Raw genomic sequence first — 19,883 nt, forward strand, 5'->3', positions numbered from 1 at the left:
GGACCCAATAGAAACAGATACGCTGGAGTTGAGAGTATAGCCGTAACAGACCTTTGCAAGACCTTTGCTGTAACAGACCTCCGTATTTTCAAAATCCCTAAGAGGCCTATTTTAAAGTGGTTACCTTATAAATCAGCAAAATCTTAGCAAAATTCAGAGTTTCCTAGCCTTTTAAATCAGGAGAAGTATTCAATCTAGGCTGATTCTTTGCCTTAATGCACACTGGCAATGAGAGCTTAAATGCTAAATGATGTTCTTTCTTTCACATGTGTGAGACAGAGGAACATTTATTGTAAAAGTTAAACAGAGTGACAGCTTGCTTTGGCTAATGTGTAAGAGTTCTTGACTGGGCTGCTTTCCTTTCTTCCATAATAAGTAGTTAATAGAAATTCACTGACCTGCAGTGCAGACTTAATTTATCGCGTATATCAAGTTGATTTAACAGGAATGGAATGTGGTGGAACAATAGCTTCCCTCTCTCCCCACATCTTGGTGATCCTCCAACATTTCCCCTGAAAAGAAAATCAGGTTTAACACCATGTAGAACCTTTGTGATTTTAAATAATTGGACCATGTTTGAAAAAAAGTATTTAATCAATGGCAATCATCTGTTTATTTGAAAAACTATTGGGTGGGGGAGGTGGTATTTGTCTTTAAATTTTTCGCTTGTAGGAAAAGCTAAAGTGACTGAGTACACTATGTACTTTGCACTGTGCAAAAGAAAAACTGAAAATCCTGAATTGCTTCTTTCTTGTGTGGTATGTTCTCTATTTAGAAAATCCTTAATTAATTTTGTGTGAAAGCAGACGGTCAAAGGATTTAAAGAAGCAGAAAAACATCTTGAATTCCCTACTGCTGGCAAAGTGGGGAAAGAGAAAATGGTAAACTGATTAACAGAAGTCATCTTGAAGTCTGCCATCATAATAAGATGTAAATAACAACAGCCACAAATCTGAATCACTTACAGAAGTTTGCACAGGGTTTTTTTCCATTTTAAATGCATTTCTCCCCCAACTTTATTCTCCTGAGACATCAGCCATTTAAAAGCATGATATTGGAACTAACCCAGCATCACTTTTAATTAGCACAGAGATGCTAATTATACTTTTTCTGTGTGATGCTTAATGTGAGCTGTCAGGGCACTGCATTTTTCACATCAGCGGCAGTGAGGTACACATGATCACCAGACCCGTTTTAAAATTATAAAGGCCAAATACATCCAAACTGATTATTATTTTTTAACAGTAGGAATCTGCTAGAAGATACATGAAAATAATGGCATCAAAGTGAAAAAAGTGAGCTTTTTCCAGACACAAGCATATTTTATTTTATTCAATATTTGTGATCTGAGCAAATCAAATTTCTTGCCATTGCATCATTTAAAATACCATACAAAGCTTGACTTGAAATAAAGCTACACTTTCATGAAAAAGAGTCTGTTTTGAAAAGCAAATTCCCTTCCATTTTATAGGTTTAGGGCTTTGCGTTTTAGATTTTCTTAAAGGAAGGCCTACCTGTGTTCTTGACATGATTTCATTGTTAAAGCTGATAGCTCTAGGAATGCAATGAATACTATCCTTTAATAAAGTCTGTTGTGTGAATTTAATTAAGCACACATTTGATTAAATTTATTTTAATTATTAAAAGACAGTTAGATTGAATTCTTCCCAGTACTCAAACACATAACCCTCCCCTTGACCAGACGTCAAACACAAAACGAAACAAACACATCCAACTATAAATTCTAAGCCTTATGTTTTGCTAACATTTATCAGAATAAGGATGAGAACCTAAATGACGTTAAGGTCTATACTCATTGTGCAATTTATTATATAATTCTATCTAACAAAAAGGATTCATTCTACTTTAAATTATTTTTTAAAGTATTGATGTAATGAACACTGGAGTTAGCCAGAAATCTGGGAGGAGTAACTCAACAAAACTGTCTATTTTGGGGGGCACAAGTTTTTTCCTCAGCTAAAGTGAATCCTCTGTAATTTTAACTCACTTGGAGAAAATTCTGAATTATTTTCTAGAAGTCTAAATTGCAGAATATTATAAAAGAAATTGAATTTGATGGCTTTTGGTATACTTGGCCTACTGTATAACAATAATAACACAACAGTGATCACTGTAATGTTTATTCACTGTCTGCTATGGTCCTGGCACTGCACTGTGTGCTTTACATAAAAACCATACCAAGTAAGAGCCATTATTATCTGCATTTTATAACAGAGGACAGTATGGTGCTGGACATTATGGAGCTGGCTCAAGGCTTTGTAGCTAGCAAGTGGCAAGAGTGAGTCGCACCCAGGCCTGTCTGGTACTAAAGCCCATGTTAACCATTGCACTATATGATGAAATTTATGGTTTTGGTCATATGGTAGAAAGTCCTAGATGTATTTTTTTTTTCCATCTAAAATCAAGTTTCGTATGACTGCATGATCATGTTTTCACTGTTCTCAGAAGGCCATTTCTTCATACCTATGGTAAAAGCAGATCTCTGTCCAGTATGCTTTGAATGCTGACTGCTATGGACTAAATTCCATAATTTGAGGGACTGCATTCCCCCCAAATTCATATGTTGAAACCCTAACACTTAATGTTATGATATTTGGAGGTGGATGCTTGGGGGGGGGGAGGGGGTAATAATCTAATTATTACATTAAAAGAGAAAAAAAATACCTTTAGGACTTTCTACCATATCCCCCCAAACACATAAATGAGGTTGTAAGGGTAGGCCCCCATGACAGGATTAGTGCCCTTATAAGAAGAGGAAGAGAGGGGCGCCTTGGGCATTCAGTAGGTTAAACAACTGACTTCAGCTCAGGTCATGATCTCATGGTTCATGAGTTTGGGCCCGTGTCAGGCCTTGTGCTGACAGCTCAGAGCCTGGAGCCTGCTTCAGCTTCTGTGTCTCCCTCTCTCTCTGCCCCTCCCCCACTTGCATTCTGTCTCTCTCTTTCAAAAATAAGTAAACATTAAAAAAAAAAAAAAGAAAGAAAGAAAGAAAAAGAGGAAAAGATACCAGGGCGCCCTCTGTCTCTCTACCATGTGAAGACCCAGCAAGAAGGTAGCTATCTGTAAGCCAGGAAGAGAGCCTTCTTTGGGGAGCCAATGTAGCCCACACCATGATCTTGGCCTTCCAAGCCTCCAGAGCTATGAGAAATAAATTCCTGTTGTATAACCCACACAGTATTTTGTTATGGCAGCCCCAGCTAACTAAGGCACTAATAAAGTGCAAATGAGTGGAATATAGAGGAATAGTCAATGCAGGATGTTAAATGACAAGAACATTAGTATAACAATATGAAACACTTATGAGTCCTATGTACTGGGCACTGGTCTGTGTGCCTTAACAGTGTAACTTGCTTGACCAGTCCTCATAGCAATCCTCTATGTTACTGTTATTAGTAATGTATAATATATAGTGTCTGTGTGTGTGTGTGTATATATGTATATGTATATATACATATACATATATATGTAGTAATATTACTATAATATTACTAGTAACATATATATGTATATGTATATATAGTAATATTACCATAACTAGCATCGTCTTCATTTTACAACTGAAAATACTGATGGACAGAAATGTTGAGCAACTTATCCCAACGGTACACCTCTAGGTGGAACCATAATAGAACTAGAATTCAAACTCAGGCAGTCTAATCCAGAACCTATAGTCTTTCCTTTTCTACCAGAGGGTTTTGTCAGTTTTCATATCTGTAAAATGGGGATAATGGCTGCTTTATTTGTAGGATAAGGAGAAATAGGTGAGGTCCTGAATGTGAAACTACTTAAAAAAGCAGCAAAACACAATATAAGGTATTATTATTTATTAGCATAAGTTTTCAAAATTGATAGTTAGCAAATTTATTTCTACCCTTGCTCCTTCAACAAATAAGTTGAGACAAGCTACAAAAAAAAGGACATAAAAATAAGGCCAGAAAACCAGATTCAAGCAAAGAAGAAAGACAGGACAACAAATAATGGCAAGCCTTCTAATACCCAAGACAAAAGGTGAAACACAAGCTACATAGTTTTATCAATAAAAAAGAAAATAGAGTATTTTCTCAGGAGGAAGAAAGTTTATTTTTTTCCCTACCATTACATTTAAAAAGAAATTTCTCATGTTGGAGCTCCTAAGTGAACATAATGATCAGTGGTTTCACAGAGTAAGCAGTTTGATTGATTACAATATCATCACTTTTGTTTCTCTCTTCTTGTCATGGTGGAGATATTAAGGAGCCATGAAACTTTCAAATTTGGTCAGCAGGAGGGAAATGTTGTAGAGTATAAGGATATAGATAATTTAAGACTGGATAATCAACCTTTAAATTGTCAGAAATTGACTATTTTTCAAAGAAGGCCTCCCAAGTGTGCCAGATAGATCTGCCATGGCTGTGACAATGCAAACCACCAGGTTATTTCACACTGATGTCATGTAGGGCATGATGCAGGATGCGTAATTGATGATTCGATGCGGTTTCTGCTTTTGGGGCCCAAATTTTAAATTAGACATAGCGTATTAGTGCAGAAAATGGATCAGAATATAGATAAGATATGCATTGTGGAATATTTAGAAAAATATAAAAATAAATAAAAATATGAAGTCAACATTGATCAAATTACCATCGTTGTTATCTTTTGGTGTGTATTTCTTTCTAGTCTCTTATTCTCATTCTCTCTGTAAGTAGACATATAAATATTGAAATGATATAGGTAGATATAGATGCACACATGTATTTATACACATGTCCAGAGGTTCAGAGATTCACATGGGTTATGTATCTTTCCCATGGTTTCAGAGCCAATAAGTGGCAAAGATGGAGCTCAGATCCATTTCTGTCTGATGCTAATGCCCCATTCTCTTAATCACTATTCTGCATTTTGAGTATGTCAGGTTTTTGAACCACGTTATTTTATGAAGGTAGAAGCATGCATTATTTAACACTTTGTACTCTTATGCCCTCCCCAATCACCTTGTATTGGGAGCACAGTTTCAGGTTATTAGTGTTTTTCTTTTTTTAAAATTTTTGATGACTTTTGATACTGTTTAGTATTCTGCCATGGACCATCATGTATTTAATTGTATCATTAGGGGTGGCTCAGCCGGTTAAGCATCCGACTCTTGATCTCAGCTCAAGTCATGATCTCATGGTCATGAGATAGAGCCCTGCCTTGGGCTCAGGATGGAGCATGGAACCTGCTTGGGATTCTCCCTCTCCCTCTCTCTCTCTGCCCTTTCCCAGCTCATGCTCTCTCTCTCTCTCTTTCTCTCTCTCAAAATAAATACTCTTTAAAAACTTATATCATTATTTAAAATTTTTAGGTTTCCAGTGTTCCCAAGTTGTTATATATTCCCCATAAAGCAGAAGGTGAAAAGCCCTGCTTTTGTTTGTCAAGGAAGGCTTCATGGGAAAGTCAGGCACTAGGGATGATCAGTCAGACATGTAAGAGAAGAACATACCTAGTGGAAGAAAAAAAAACATGGCAGATCTGGAGAACTAAAAGTAGTTCAGTGTGGCAATATAGTATAAGAGATGAGGCTTTGTTTCCATATACATGCGTCTGAATTCCATTAGCACATCTTAACCGTGTGAATTTGGGTAACTTACTTGGCCTCTTTAAGGCTGGATTTTCTCATCTGTAAAATGAGTTTTGCAATAAGGTTGTTGTAAGGGCACAGAGGTCTTTTTATATAGAACCTGGGGCCTCATTAGAACTCAAGAAATATTATTGTTTTTTATCATTGTTAGTATGATATCAACCACTTTAGGGTGTATGTTTGGGGAATGCTGAGAGACAAAGCAGGGCAAATCCTAGAGATCCATAAATGTTCTGCTAGGGAACTTTGTCTTTATGTCACATGTATTCAGGCACTGATAGATTTATAAGCTAGGCAGTGCTGTGATAAGATTGGAATTGCAGTACAGATGCAAGACTGTAAGTAGGGCCATTGCAGTTGCAGGTGAGACATTAATTCATTAATAGTGGTATCTTAAAGGAGACAAGTAAGGGACATGTTAAGGTTAGAGAATCACTGGAACTAAGCAATTCTTTGGATCAAGGGGTGAAGGGAGGAGGGTCCAATATGATATGGAAAAAGTATGTGATGTTTTTGCCTGCACAGTGTTCCTCCTTTTCGTTCTTTCTTTCTTTCTTTCTTTCTTTCTTTCTTTCTTTCTTTCTTTCTTTCTTTTTCTTTTTCTTTTCCTTCCTGCCTCCCTCCTTTCTTTCTTTCTTTCTTTCTTTCTTTCTTTCTTTCTTTCTTTTTCTTTCTTTTCCTTCCTTCCTTCCTTCCTTCCTTCCTTCCTTCCTTCCTTCCTTCCTTCCTGTTGTTGGTGTTGAAATAGTATCTTGGTTTTCCTCTGGGTGATCACTTCTTTCCCATACTCAATTTCCCATTTCCCTTTATCCAAGATGTGTGAGGATGACCCAACAGTTCCATATCCCTGGGCACAGTAAGGACTCAGGAATGAGTCAGTGAACTGAGTTGGTCCAGCAAGACCAGTACTCTTGCTAAAATTATTAGGAGGGAGAACCTCTTTCTTTTTGGGATTAAAACAAGATGGATATAAGCTTATCATACACAACCCAAGAGGAGCTAACACTGGAGAAGAGCTGAGAAGAAAAAGAGAGTAGGAGAGTAATTTTATAGTACTGCTTAGCTTTAGACTTCACACCTAAGTGATTCAATAAATTATGTTTTCTAGTCCAGCCAGCTTCAGTTGAATATCTTTACTTGAAACCAAATTTGAAATTCTAGCAAATACAGGTGATTTCCAGATTTTTTCATTGGGCAATTGGGTGGACTAACCACTATGTGAAACATAGAGGAGATACAGGTTTGGGAGAAAATGATCACTTTGCTTTGGAGCATGTTCAGTCTGGATTACTCACGGGGCAAGTAGGTGGAGATGTCTGATAGACACATGGCTACAGGTATCTGAAACTTAGGAGAAAGATCACAGCTGGAGAAAAAGGTTTGAATCCATCTGATTTTGTGGTTTGGAAAGTGTTTCTTTCTTTTGGAAGTTCTACTTTTGTGGTGCAAGGCTGATGCCATGGCAAGCGGTCAGGATATATTAGTAAACTAGAGGGAGAATGGCAAGCAAATCAATACCATGTGTAGGATTGTTTTGGAATGTGTTGTACACTTGATGTTCATTTGTATCATACTATTGATAGTAGCATTATAAGGTAATTAAGCCATCAGTTTTCCATCTCAGAAAAAACAAAATATGTATTTTTTTTTAATTTTTTTTAAAGTTTATTTTTGAGACAGAGAGAGACAGAGCATGAACGGGAGAGGGTCAGAGAGAGGGAGACACAGAATCTGAAACAGGCTCCAGGCTCTGAGCTGTCAGCACAGTGCCCGACGTGGGTCTTGAACTCACGGATCGCGAGATCATGACCTGAGCCAAAGTCGGCCGCTCAACCGACTGAGCCACCCAGGTGCCCCCAAAATATGTATTTTGAAAGCATTCTGTGATTTTCTTTTTAGGGACACAGTAATGGATACCGTACTTTTATAAGACAGAGAAGAACTGTAGTAAGCCTGACTGCTTTTATGGTAGAGGTACAGTAAATAGAGATGAGTTGGTATAAAATGACATTTGGTGTTTTGTAATCACTAGCTATTTAAATTAAATAACATAGCTGTTTAAATATAAAAAATGAACAGGTATGTCTGCCCTCATTCCTAAGTTGAATGTCTAGCCAATAGCCATGGACAGTGTACATCAGGGCTTCGTTATCATTAGTCTCTGGATGTTTGGTATTTGAATCATCTGGGGAACTTCTTTTTTTTTTTAATTTTTTTTCAACGTTTTTTATTTATTTTTGGGACAGAGAGAGACAGAGCATGAACGGGGGAGGGGCAGAGAGAGAGGGAGATGCAGAATCGGAAACAGGCTCCAGGCTCCGAGCCATCAGCCCAGAGCCGACGCGGGGCTCGAACTCAAGGACCGCGAGATCGTGACCTGGCTGAAGTCGGACGCTTAACCGACTGCGCCACCCAGGAGCCCCTGGGGAACTTCTTAAATCCATAAGATTTTGGATTCCACTTCCCAAAGAGTCTGTTTCTGCAAGTCTGTGTGTTCAGGAACTTGTACGTTTATTAATAGGTGACTGATGGTTGGCCAGGTTTGGGAATTAGTTAAAGCTGGGGTCCCCAATCATGTGTCCTTGAGCTGGCTGTTTTGATTCTTTGCATCTTGCTTCCTCATTGTTAAAGTGAGAGGATTGGAATGATGATCTCTGAGGTGCCTTCCTGCTCTTATCATACCTTCATTTCATTCACCAACCAGTTCTTTTTTCCATTCGTATGTGAGTCTTACAAAGTGTTTCTCCTATTCCATAAAGGAGATAAGACAGATAAAATTCAAACCAGCATTTCAGCTGTCTTTTGACTGCCAACAAGATGACAGATTTAGGAGTGTCTTGGTTTAGTGATGTGTAGTAGTAATGATAGTGAGCTATGTTGTGTATAATTTAATCCTTAAGCATGCATACACCACTTAAAGTTATTTCTATACACGTAAAATGATAAAATTGCAGAATTTTCTTTAACTTTCTCTGTTTTGTTGTTGTATATTGTGCTATTCCCAAAGGAGAAAGTATAGTGATTTTTTTCTTCTTTCTTTTGAAAATCAAGTTCATGCAAAGTGACAGGTTTAGAACTTATTTCTAAATCAAAGAATGACCATTATAGGACTCGATCATACAAGTTACTTCCCTAACTACCATTTATTTGTGCTAAAATTGGCTACATTCCTGATGATAATTCTGCAAGACAGCAGTAGGATATGACTTGCCTTCCCACCGTTTGATATAAATCTCCACTGATATGAATTGAGTTCAGCTGCAGTGAACTTAAATGCTAATGTTGAAAACATAAGGCAGCCTGCTGTTTCATTTATACCAGAAAGTTTTAGCTTCTGCAGTCTTCTGTATCCCCCTGCTCCCACCTTAAGTTAGACCAAATTAGAACTACTCCATTTCTGTCTGAAGGGTGAAATGTGCAAGCATGATTTACATAACTCAACATGAAAATAGAAGAAGGAATTAATCATGAGGATTGGTGGCCCATTCTTGTCCTTGAAAATATACCACAACAGTCATGGGGAAACATTTGGTGGCATAGCATTTATCAGATAGCCAACCAGTATTCGTTGACTACTGACTCTGCCCGGTCCTGTGTAAAGCATTCGAGGGTCTGCAAAACAATAATAGTCAAAATGATAGTAAGGGAATTTGTTGAGTGCTCACTATGTATCAGGCATGGAATCCTCAAAGCAACTTTATGAAGTAGGAACCTGTTATTATATAAATTTTACTGATAGAAAAACAGACGCCCCAAGAGATTAAAAAAAAATGGCCCAAGGACTCCAGAAACCAGGATTTAAATACAGGTATCCATACTCTTGGCCTCTTGATTTTCCCTAACTTTAAAGAGTTTACAACATAGTTTTGAACACAAGAAGCATAGCTCTTCTGGAAAAGGGTCGGCATTGCAAGGTCTGCGTAAAACAAATAGCATCAGGGTTTCTCCCCTGTCATGTGATGTCAACAGAGGTCAAAGTATAATTCTGAAGTGGAACATGGGCCAGGTTAAAGAAAAAAACATGAATGGGAAAGAAGAGTCAGTTCAATTGGACAACATTTATTCGGTTCATACCTACGACATTTCCCTCAAGCTTTTTAAGTTCATGTGTTTTTCTCATTGTACTTTTTCTGTGACTCAGAATCGATCTTTGGATATCCTAATATTAGGCACACCTGGAATTTTATATGATCAATATGGCTGATACTCTGAGTTTGAAAGAGAGAATGGGATGAGATGAGATGAGATAAGCAAGGTAGGGGCCAGATGGTGAAAAATTTGATCTGTATCCTAAATGTGGCAGTGGGGTGATGTGCTCAGAATTGGGTTTTGGCAAGATTATTCTGGATGTGGGATGGGGAATAAATTGAAGGAGATACAAGAATGATACACATGAGCAATGATAGTGGTTTAAACCTGAGTTGAGATGGAATAAATGAGACATGTTTGGGAAATATCGAGATAGTGGAGCTATAGGATTTCTGGTTTATGACTTCATCATTCTTTCACACTGCCTTTGTCATTGCTATAGTTACTTACTTTTACATTCCCTTTTTAGTTGACATATTCTGGATAGTTGGCCTCTTGACTTTTGGACCCCATTTTTTCTTTTATTGACTTTTCTAATTTTTACCTTATTTTTACCTATTTCTTTTCTTTCTAACCTAACTTTTCAGTCTCTTTTTAATTACTTTGCTCCCTTTTAACCACCCATAATGGAGCTCATCAGGGTTAATTCTATGATTGCTTTCCTTCTCTCTCTATGGTGTAGTGTCTACAGTTTTTCCAGGTGATTTTATTGTCTCTATGCTGTTGACTCACAACTTTATGTGTCAGCCCTAGACTTCTCCTTGAAGTTATAGGCTCATTACCCCAACTGCTACTTGCAAAACCCATTTGGAAGCCTAACAGACATTAACTCCGCACATCTAAAACTTACTTATTGGTTCCCTACCTTTCTACAACCTCAGATAATAGCACTACTGTCCACCCAGATACTCAGTCGAGAAGCTGGAAATATTCCTTGATTTCTCTCTTACTTTTGATGCCTCAATCCAATCAGTCAGGAAAACCTTTCAATTCTGCCTTCCAAGGTATCTCAGTATTTTTTTTTTTATTTCTTTGTTGCCCCAACTCTAGTCCAGTCATAGTTATCTTTTAACTAGTTTTTTTTTTCTTTGTATTTCTTGCTTTCTTATTTGTCCATTTACTTGTTTAGTAACTACTGTTTTTCACACTAAGCTATAAGTTTCATGAGGGCAGGGAATTCAGCTGTTTTGCTCTCCATGGCACTGAATACAGATGATAGATTCAATAAATGTTTGTGGAATGAAATAATAAACGGTCTTATGGTTGATTTAATGTGAGTGGTGAGAGACAGACAAAGGAGAAAAAGGTGCCAGAAATCATTCCCAGATTTCTGATTTGAGTAAGTGGTTACTTGTTTATGCCATTTACCAAGATAGGAGCAACTTTGGAGGGAAGAAGTTAAGTTCCTTTATAGACATCCTTAAGTCTATAAGTTCCTTATAGACTTATAAATTTAAGATTCTTGCAAGGCACCAAGTAAAGAGATCTAATTGGCCTTTGGATGTATTGGACTAGAGCTTAGAAATCAGTTCTGATCTAGAGATATCGACTGCAAACTCATTAGCCTAAGGATGGTATGTGAAAGCTATAGAAGTGTCTAAGTTCGTTTAAGTGAGAAGAGTGAGCCCAGGGAAACATCAACATTATGGAATCAGTAGAAGATCAAAAGTAGCCAGAGTGGTAGGAAGCAAACTTTAGAGTATGTGCTGTCAAGAAAAAAGAGAATTTCATGAAGGAGGGACTGGACAATAGTGTCATATGCTTCTGCGACATCAGAAAATTGTAACTGAAAAGTGACCATCGGCTTTAGCAATATGGGGGACAGTGACAATCTTGGGAAGCAGTTTCAGTGAAGTGTGAAGAAAAGGTCCAGATTTAAGGGACACAAGGAGTGGTAGACATAAGGAAGATGGCACAAAATTTATTTTTTACAGAAAGACACATTGTCAACCGGAGGTTGGACAGGTTGATGGATTTTTTTTTTTTTAATGTGGAAAGAGATGTAAGCATATTAAATGCTGTCCAGGAAGAGAGAGCAAGTCAGAGGTGGGGAGGAAGGAATGAATAGAGGGGAAGGGGATGGGAGACAGAGGATAACACAGAATGAAACATTGAGAAGAGAGATAATAACCAGGAGAATCAGAATGTGGGAGAAGATAGAAACCAAAGTACAAGTAGGAGTGGCTTTCCACTGGAGTAGGGCTAGAACCTGTGTTCTAACCAAAAGGAGCAGAGGCCATGTGCACTTTTGACTGATAAGTAGATTTGGTCAAAACTGCAAGAGCTCCATCTAATGGCTTCCATTTTCTTTGTGAGGGAGGAATAGAGATCTGTTCTAGGACTACCCATTTTAGGGGCTTCCCTTCCTTGCAATGACTACTCTAAAATATTCTGTCTGGCCAAGTCCTCTTGAACTACTACCTTTCAGTGGTAGTCCAGAAATGAACCCATATGCTGGACTTACCTCTCTTAGTGACATTACTACTCTATGGAAGATCTTCAGAGAATTGTGACCAGTTTAGTGTTTTTGTGGACAGGCTTTCATCACTCCCATGACTAATATAAAGTTGTCTATTTATTATTCTTTTGTTCCCTCTTCTTTTTTATGGCTACTTTGCATTTCACTTTCCTGTGTGTTGCCAGGCATGATAAGCTGGAGCAGAGATACTTGGTATAATGGTTTCAAATTATAATATCAGTACACTTTTGATGCCCCTAGATAATTAATGCTGAAATTCACAGCCAGCAGTGGTAACAAGAGTCAAAAACAACTCTTAAGAATAATGCAGTGTGCTTAATAATTGGTTCATTTTTTTTTCTCTGCCTAGTAATCAACTTTATTTTTACCTGCTATGACAAAGACTGGTTGGGGAAAATTCTTATTATGTGACAGTCTCCTCCTTGACCTCATCCAAGTATGAAAGACATTTTATCTGTTCAGTGGTTGACTGGGAATCCCAGACAGTATTGTAGTCATCGCTTTTCTATTTCTATTTGGAAATAACAGTAACTACAATATCACTCAACTCTTTGGAGACCTGAGCTGCAGCATTAACAGTCATCTCACGTTGGTTTATTGCATGACCATTAAACAACTTTGAAAATCAGATTTTCACTGTTAATAATTAAGTAATTAGAGAGTTACGAGCTTTGACAAGAGTTCTTCATCTTTTGATCCCTACAGGGAAAATAAAAACAACAAAATGAAAGTTAATATACTGAAACCGCTCACTGGTTTTCAAGTCCTACAAATGCCCTGCCATTGAAATTTCAGGGAGCGATGGACCAAGCACCTCAAGTATGATTATTTTCCCTTTACTCTTCCAAACTTATGTCTTATTGGAGATATTCTCTGTCTTCTCCCAGAGATAAACATGTGTGACATTGGCTGGGCAACCCTTTGGAAATTTCCCACATTCATTCAGAGGTTTGCAGAATACTGAGAATCTGTTTTGAATGTTGATAGAGTCAGAGGAACGGTGAATGGGGTAAGAATTGAGCACTAGGAAATAAGAAAGACCTTGGGGTGTTATTTTGCCTTGAAGTAACACAAACTGATCTTGAAGGCTCCATGTCTTATTATCTTTCTCTTTGGCAAGTTGCTTAACTTCTCTGACCCTCGGTTTCTTACTTGTATAAAGGGATGATAATACCCGTTTTAGGGATTCCTGGGATTAAATAAAACAGTTCATGATAAGCTCCCAGCATAGGGTCCAGCAAATATAATTCTCAATATATATGAGTTTCTTTGTCCTTCCTTCTCAAAGTAAAATTTCTTTGCAACTCCTGAACACATAAAACTTCCTTTAAAGATTTGTTGCTGTCAGATCTACTCCTGTGACTGTCTCTCGCATCTATATCTTCCTTTCCATTCCTGTTGCCAGGAATGGCAGATTGATATGCCAAGTTCAGATTGAGATCCTTAGGATATGATTCCAGTTATTCGGTAGGCCTGCTTTGAAGCCTTCAGTGGTTTTCCATTGCATGCCTGGAAATATCCCAAACCTCTTAGCTCAGGGAGGTGGGGCCTTCCATGTTTGAATCTTCTACTTCCCTTTCCAGCCTCTTCCCTGAGTTCCCTACACATGCTAATTAAATCATGCTATTCCTTTCTTTCTGAACATTGCTCATCGTCATCTGCTTCTTTGCCTTTTCTGCTTTAGAATCTCCTCTTCACCATCTTTACTTGATGAAGTCCTATCCTCAGGGAAGGCCATTGTCAGTGTTCTGCGCAGTCTAGGATGTACCCTCTCTCCTTCCCAATCCCACCTCAGAAGGATTTCTCCCTCTGAAAGCTCCCCTAGCATTTTTTCTTTATTTGGCCATGTCTAGAATGTTCTTCCCCATCCTCCCAGCCTTATTATCTCCTATTCATTCCTAAATCATGTGTCCAACTGCTGGGTCTACATCTGTCCCCTGAGGTATATGCAGCCTTCAGGGCACTTCATGTTGTTAGTCTGATTATCCCATTAGTGTTTGTCACCCATTCGCAGGAGTAGAAGCTCTTCTAGGGGAGGAAGGGTGCCTGTTTTTCTCTCTGCTGTTTCCTCAGTGCCTGGCAGAGAAAGCACTCTATAAATGCTTGTTGAATCAATAAGTAAAGTATACTACTTGCCACATACTGCCTTTCTCTATAGCTATTTGTATCCATGACTGTCACATCTGTGTCACTGAGAACAGGGGCTGTGTCATATTAAACCTAATCAGCCCCACAGCACCTAGTTCAATGCCTTGTTGATCATAAGTGTTCACTATTTGTGTGGTAAAAACTGAGTGAACACAGAAACAGAGAGTCTTAGGCTGAAGCCTACTGCAGGCACTTTGAGTGATACAGCAGCTCTCTGTATGGGGCGAGGGAGACTAAGTCCCCTTCAGGTCTAGTAGGAGTCTTCTCGTTTTAGTAAACAAAACACTTGGCAGTGGCTTATGAAAACCTTGATTTTCAGATCTCATTCGTAAATGGCAAAATTTTTTTTCAAGAAAAAAAAAACCATTCTTAAAGCAGAGGTTAAAGCATAAACCCTTTAAATAACAAAAACAAAAGCGTGCCCCTTCAGCCCCATGTTTCCGATGGAATGGGCTTTCTCTGGAGATATAATTTCCTGTGTTCACCATCTTTCTTTTAAATTGCCCAATCCATCAGGAGGGGGGATTTGTGCCCCACCTGTGGAGAGACATTTTAAAAAGACGAGACATTTGATTGCTATGTTTAGATTTATGGGGATTGAGATGACCCTGAAGATTAAATGAAGAAGCAACTGTGAAAAAGAAACCGAAACGGGGAGAAAATTGATTTTTAAGTTGAAGACATATTGGCGTTGAGAGATTTACGTGAGGAGATAGGTCAGAATGATAAGGGCCAGGTAGGTCTGGGAGGGGCACCCTGAGGGGAAGCCACGTTGTTTAATTGCTGCTGGTATAGTCCCGGTTGACCTTCAGGAGGCTCTGAGAATGATGACAATGTGAGACTTGGGTTTTAGAATCACATTTAGTGAACACCTCACCAGAGCTACAGATGGACCTCGGATTTGATCTTCCTGATGAAGCTGAATTAAGACAGGGTAGAAGACAGATAATCAAGAGTGCCCATGAGATGAAATCCCTCAGAGTTATTTTTCAAAATGAGACAGCCAGCAAAAATACATTGCCTGCTAAAACAAAAGAAATTTAATCAGTGAAGATAAAAATACGATTTTTTTTTCCAAAGGGGGGGGAAAATGTCTTGGGAACTTTCCCAAAATATGTGAGTTTCATTAAGGGATATTTACTCCTGCATACCAAAGTTGATTTATTTCTGCTTACTTCTAGGTCACTGGTCTCTCATCTGTTCTTCTACATTTTGCACTGTAACATCATTCCTTTTTTGCCTTTTCTCCATCATGTTATGGTGACTTCAAAAACACCTCTCCAGGACTGATTGTGGAACTTCAATGGCACCCAGTCACATTCAGTATGTTTCGAGTAATTGCTGTTTACTGTTTAACAATACTGTAGGATTTAAGCTATAGGTCCTGTCCTCAAGAATCTAAAGGACTTTTGAGGATACCAAGCACATACGTGAAATAATGAATAAGCGTTTAATCCATAGACGTTAACTTAATAGGAGCTCATGAGAAGGAAGAGGGTCCTTTGGGCCGGCCCATCATGGTAAAAGTACCTGAAGCAGATGGGACTTAGCACACTGGAGAACAGAGAAGTCATGGAAAGCTCAGTGTGGGGGGAAGTAGACTAAAAAGTCATGGAGCCCAAATTGAACATGGAGGTGATGAGTGGCCATTGAGGAGATTGACTTGATAAGACTAGAAATTCATTAGTAAGGAAAAGGGAGTATCAAGTGAAGTATAATTTGTGGACTTTGGGTAACTGTAGCAAAGGGAGTTATATGTTCTGAGAACATAATTATATAACTGTTAAATCATTTATATTTTGCATTTATGAATTTATGCATAAATACGTGGATGGGAACACTGGATCCTATAATTGTGTTTCTTTGTTTCTCATCCTTGAAGCCATTCTGTTGATACCTGCCCCCCGCCCCCCACGCACACCTCACACACTATGCAAAGCACTGTGTTAAGCATAAAGCTCCATGCAATGCTTATAAATATGATTGATTTTTCAGGGGGGAGGGGAGATAGCAGATTTTGTTCTGAGCACATCCTTCTTACTAGATAAATGCGCTAAAAAGACTACTATATGGCCTTCTGCATGGGGGATAGAAATTACTAGATACAAAAATTCCATTAATGAATTCAGTGAGAACAAAATTACGGTAACTAAGTGGTTTAAACACCAGATTGTTCTTTAGAAATGTCCACTTAAAAAAAATGGACTAAGATGCTTGGGCAATTAAAAACATATCAGGAATGATATAAGAATATCTCCTGATATATAGGTAAGAGAGATGAGTAAGGAGAAAGAATTTGCATTTAGTTATATTATAAAAAGAATAATGAAGGTTATTCAAGCCCCGAATTTTAAATCATAGCAAACTAGAGTGATAAAGAATAAGAGAATAAAATTCAGTGGCTATGGAGGCAGCATGAATTATTGAATAAGGGAAGCACTGAACTGAGAATCTATAAAAATTTTGAATTCCTTGTGCAAATTCAGTTCCTCTGTTCTAAAGGGATTCTACGATCATCATCAACAACCTCATCATCATCACCACCACCACCACCACCACCATCACCATCATCATCACCACCACCACCACCACCTTTTCCAGCTAGTTCTTGGGTTATTTGCTCTCAGACCTCTTTCTTAAACTTTTCCTGTTCTACCCTGAGGAGCAGGAGGCCTGACTGCATTTGCAAAGGTCACATGTCAGCAAGCATTTTGCAGTGTTGTCAGGAGATTGGAGGGTGGGAGGAAGGGAGGAGAAGTCAGGTTATTTCTCTACCCAGCTCTCTGCCTTGGCTGCTGCTTCTCCATTATTCTAGTCATTTCAGACTGGCCCTATTGCTCTGGCTTTAGTTAGGTGCCCCGGGCCCTGGGCTCTGGAACCACAAGCACCCTTCCTCTACTGGGCTTGGAGGAAGAGACTTCCTGTGTTGCTGAGCTCTCAGTTGCTTCACTGTTTCCTTTGGCTATTCATCTCTTTCATCATCTGTTCTATAAAATCCCCTCTGTTAAATTCCCTCTGTTTTAAATACTGTTTTTCTGGTCTTACCCTGACTGCTATGCTGGTTTCCCATGGATAATGCAAAGAATGAAATAGTATAGTAGATCAGTCTTAGATATGTGGAGAAAGGCACTCATGCATGTTCAAATAATAATTTTTATATGATACCTCATGAATCTAGAGTAATCATATTTAACACTACAGGCTTTCACAGAAGTATTACAAGGCTTACTCACGGGATAAAAATCTCCTGGTGGCTTGAAATTATCTCTAAGTATTGCTTTCTAGATTGTCATAAAATATTGATAAATTCCCAGGTTCTGGAATGTATCCAATGTATATAATGTGAAAGCAACCCAGATAAATGCTTCTCAGTGTTAAATTTATTTTAGCTCCTTTGATAGGGATACATGCTTATTTTTGTATGGACAAGTTATTGTAATACTTTCTCCGTTGCTTAATTGATTTGGCCAAAGAGCGGCACATCGCGGTTGTATCAGTGTGTACCTTTGTCAATCAAGTATATCTGAAAACAGTACTGCTAATACAGGTAATATTGTTAGAGCTCTGTTAGTCTGATATCCTTAAAGTCCTGATTCTTCTGGGAAGCCTTTTTGTATGTTGTTGCTTATAATGGGTGAACTTGCTTCTGGTCCTCTGGTACTTTGACTCCATATCATTTTTGTCACAAGTGTAGTTAAAAAAAAATCTACTCTTATGCTGAAATCACCTGGGGGGGGGGGCGCTCCTTGTTAAAAACACAAATGCTGAGTCAGAACCTCTGGAAATAAGGCATAAAAACTTAAATTTTAATACGATTTTTTTTAACGTACTAGAGTTTGCAAAACGTTGGGTACCAATGAATGCAGAATTCCCATTAGTCTGGATTTTATCTCCTCAGTGAGATCAGTGGCTTCCAGGGGAAAGTTTTCTTCTGCTAATCTGTCTTCCCTACATTGCCTGGCAGAGTAATAAGCAATTAGTAAATGTGCAGTAAGTATTTGTAGAATTGAATTCTTTTATCAACCCAAATATGAGGAGTAATTTCTTAAGCATTATCTTAATGATAATGATTATTGTTGTTCTTGAAAACAATGAACAACACTGACATAATTATCTAGTAAAAGCAGGTAAATCTACATTGAAAGAATAGAATGAGCATTAATAGAAAATTTGCAAGCATTGATGAAACATATAAGGAAAACGATAATGGACATTATAAAACAGGAATTTAAAAAGAACAAATCATGCCAGAAGAATTTGATTGCTTTTTTTGATAGAGCTGCAAGATCAGTAGATAAAAGTGATGTGAAATTGTAGATGCAATCTATCTCAATTTTGGTAAAGTGTTTGATAGTGTCACATGAAATTTTCCATCTTGAATTAATTGAAATTGGCTTTGGTGTGAACCTCTTGTCTGCTAGATGCTACAAAATCTGCTAACACAAAATAATGATACATCTTGTGATGAGATATTTCAGAAATGAGAACTAAGTTTGCCTTCAGTTGCCATCTTAGTGTTTGATTTGGAGACTGTATTTAAAGAAGTCGGTGACATTTTCCGTTTGTGTTGCATTAAAACTTGTTGGAATCACTAAGGAAAGAGAAATTATACTCAGATGTGTTAAAATATCATAAATATTCATGTTTTATACCATTGACAAACTTCGTGCTTTTAAACATTCTACCAACTTGCACAGTTATGTTCACATATAGCCTTTTCTACACTGTGAATATATAAACATATGCCTATTTCAGACATATTAAGGGTTGCCAGATTTATCACATTAGAATACTAAATGCACTTAGAATTCGTTCTCAAACACAGATGTATTAGGAGATCCTAAGAAGTAGTTATAAAAAATGCTTATTCATCCAGGGTTGCTGGGTCAATTCTTTTAGGTCTAACCTGCTTTTATGGACTGATAGAAGTGTCTAGTGTGAAGTATAATATGGCTTTCCAAGTAGGTATCTTTGGGTATGAATGAGAAATAGCAGATTGAAAAGGATATTGTAATCTTCCACTTTCTATAATTCTGAGGAAAGTGTTATCTGAATTTAAAAAATCATGTTTGTGGAAAGCGATGGGAATATTTAGCGATAAAGGATTTGATTCCCATAGGTCAGAGAGATGAAAATAAATTAAAAAATAAATATTTATAGTTGATTAAAATGGTAACTCAAGGGGTGTGGTGGGTTGAGGGGGTTATCTAATAATATCCAAAGGATATGAACACTGAAGAATTAGTTACCATGGTACATAAATATTAATGAATGGCATTAAGTAAATGAAAATTTAAAGAGAGTGATACCAGGGTGAGTTATTTTAATTCTAAAACTCTTCTGAGAAATTGTTGGGTATTTAAATATGTTAAATATATATATATATATATATATGTATATATATATATATATATTTTAGTATATATTTATGTATTTTAATATATTTACATTAGACTAAGACCCAGCATATATGCAGAGAGACTTTTAACTAGAGATAACAACTTATTTCTTATTTTCTCTCTAATTGCATTAATTTTATATTTTTCTGTT

The 19,883-nt window shown here is 37.6% G+C and overlaps 1 long non-coding RNA gene across 1 annotated transcript in view; it reads left to right on the forward strand.

Annotated features, from left to right (window-relative positions):
• LOC128316471 (uncharacterized) overlaps nucleotides 1-19,680 on the forward strand; it is a 102,927-nt gene extending 83,247 nt beyond the window's left edge. The window contains exon 3 of the long non-coding RNA XR_008300414.1: nucleotides 15,515-19,680. This is a non-coding gene — a long non-coding RNA (uncharacterized LOC128316471). The remainder of the gene's footprint in view (nucleotides 1-15,514) is intronic.
• Nucleotides 19,681-19,883: the final 203 nt, after the last annotated feature.

Source organism: Acinonyx jubatus, chromosome B4, assembly GCF_027475565.1.
Source record: "Acinonyx jubatus isolate Ajub_Pintada_27869175 chromosome B4, VMU_Ajub_asm_v1.0, whole genome shotgun sequence".
Classification (NCBI taxonomy): Eukaryota; Metazoa; Chordata; class Mammalia; order Carnivora; family Felidae; genus Acinonyx; species Acinonyx jubatus.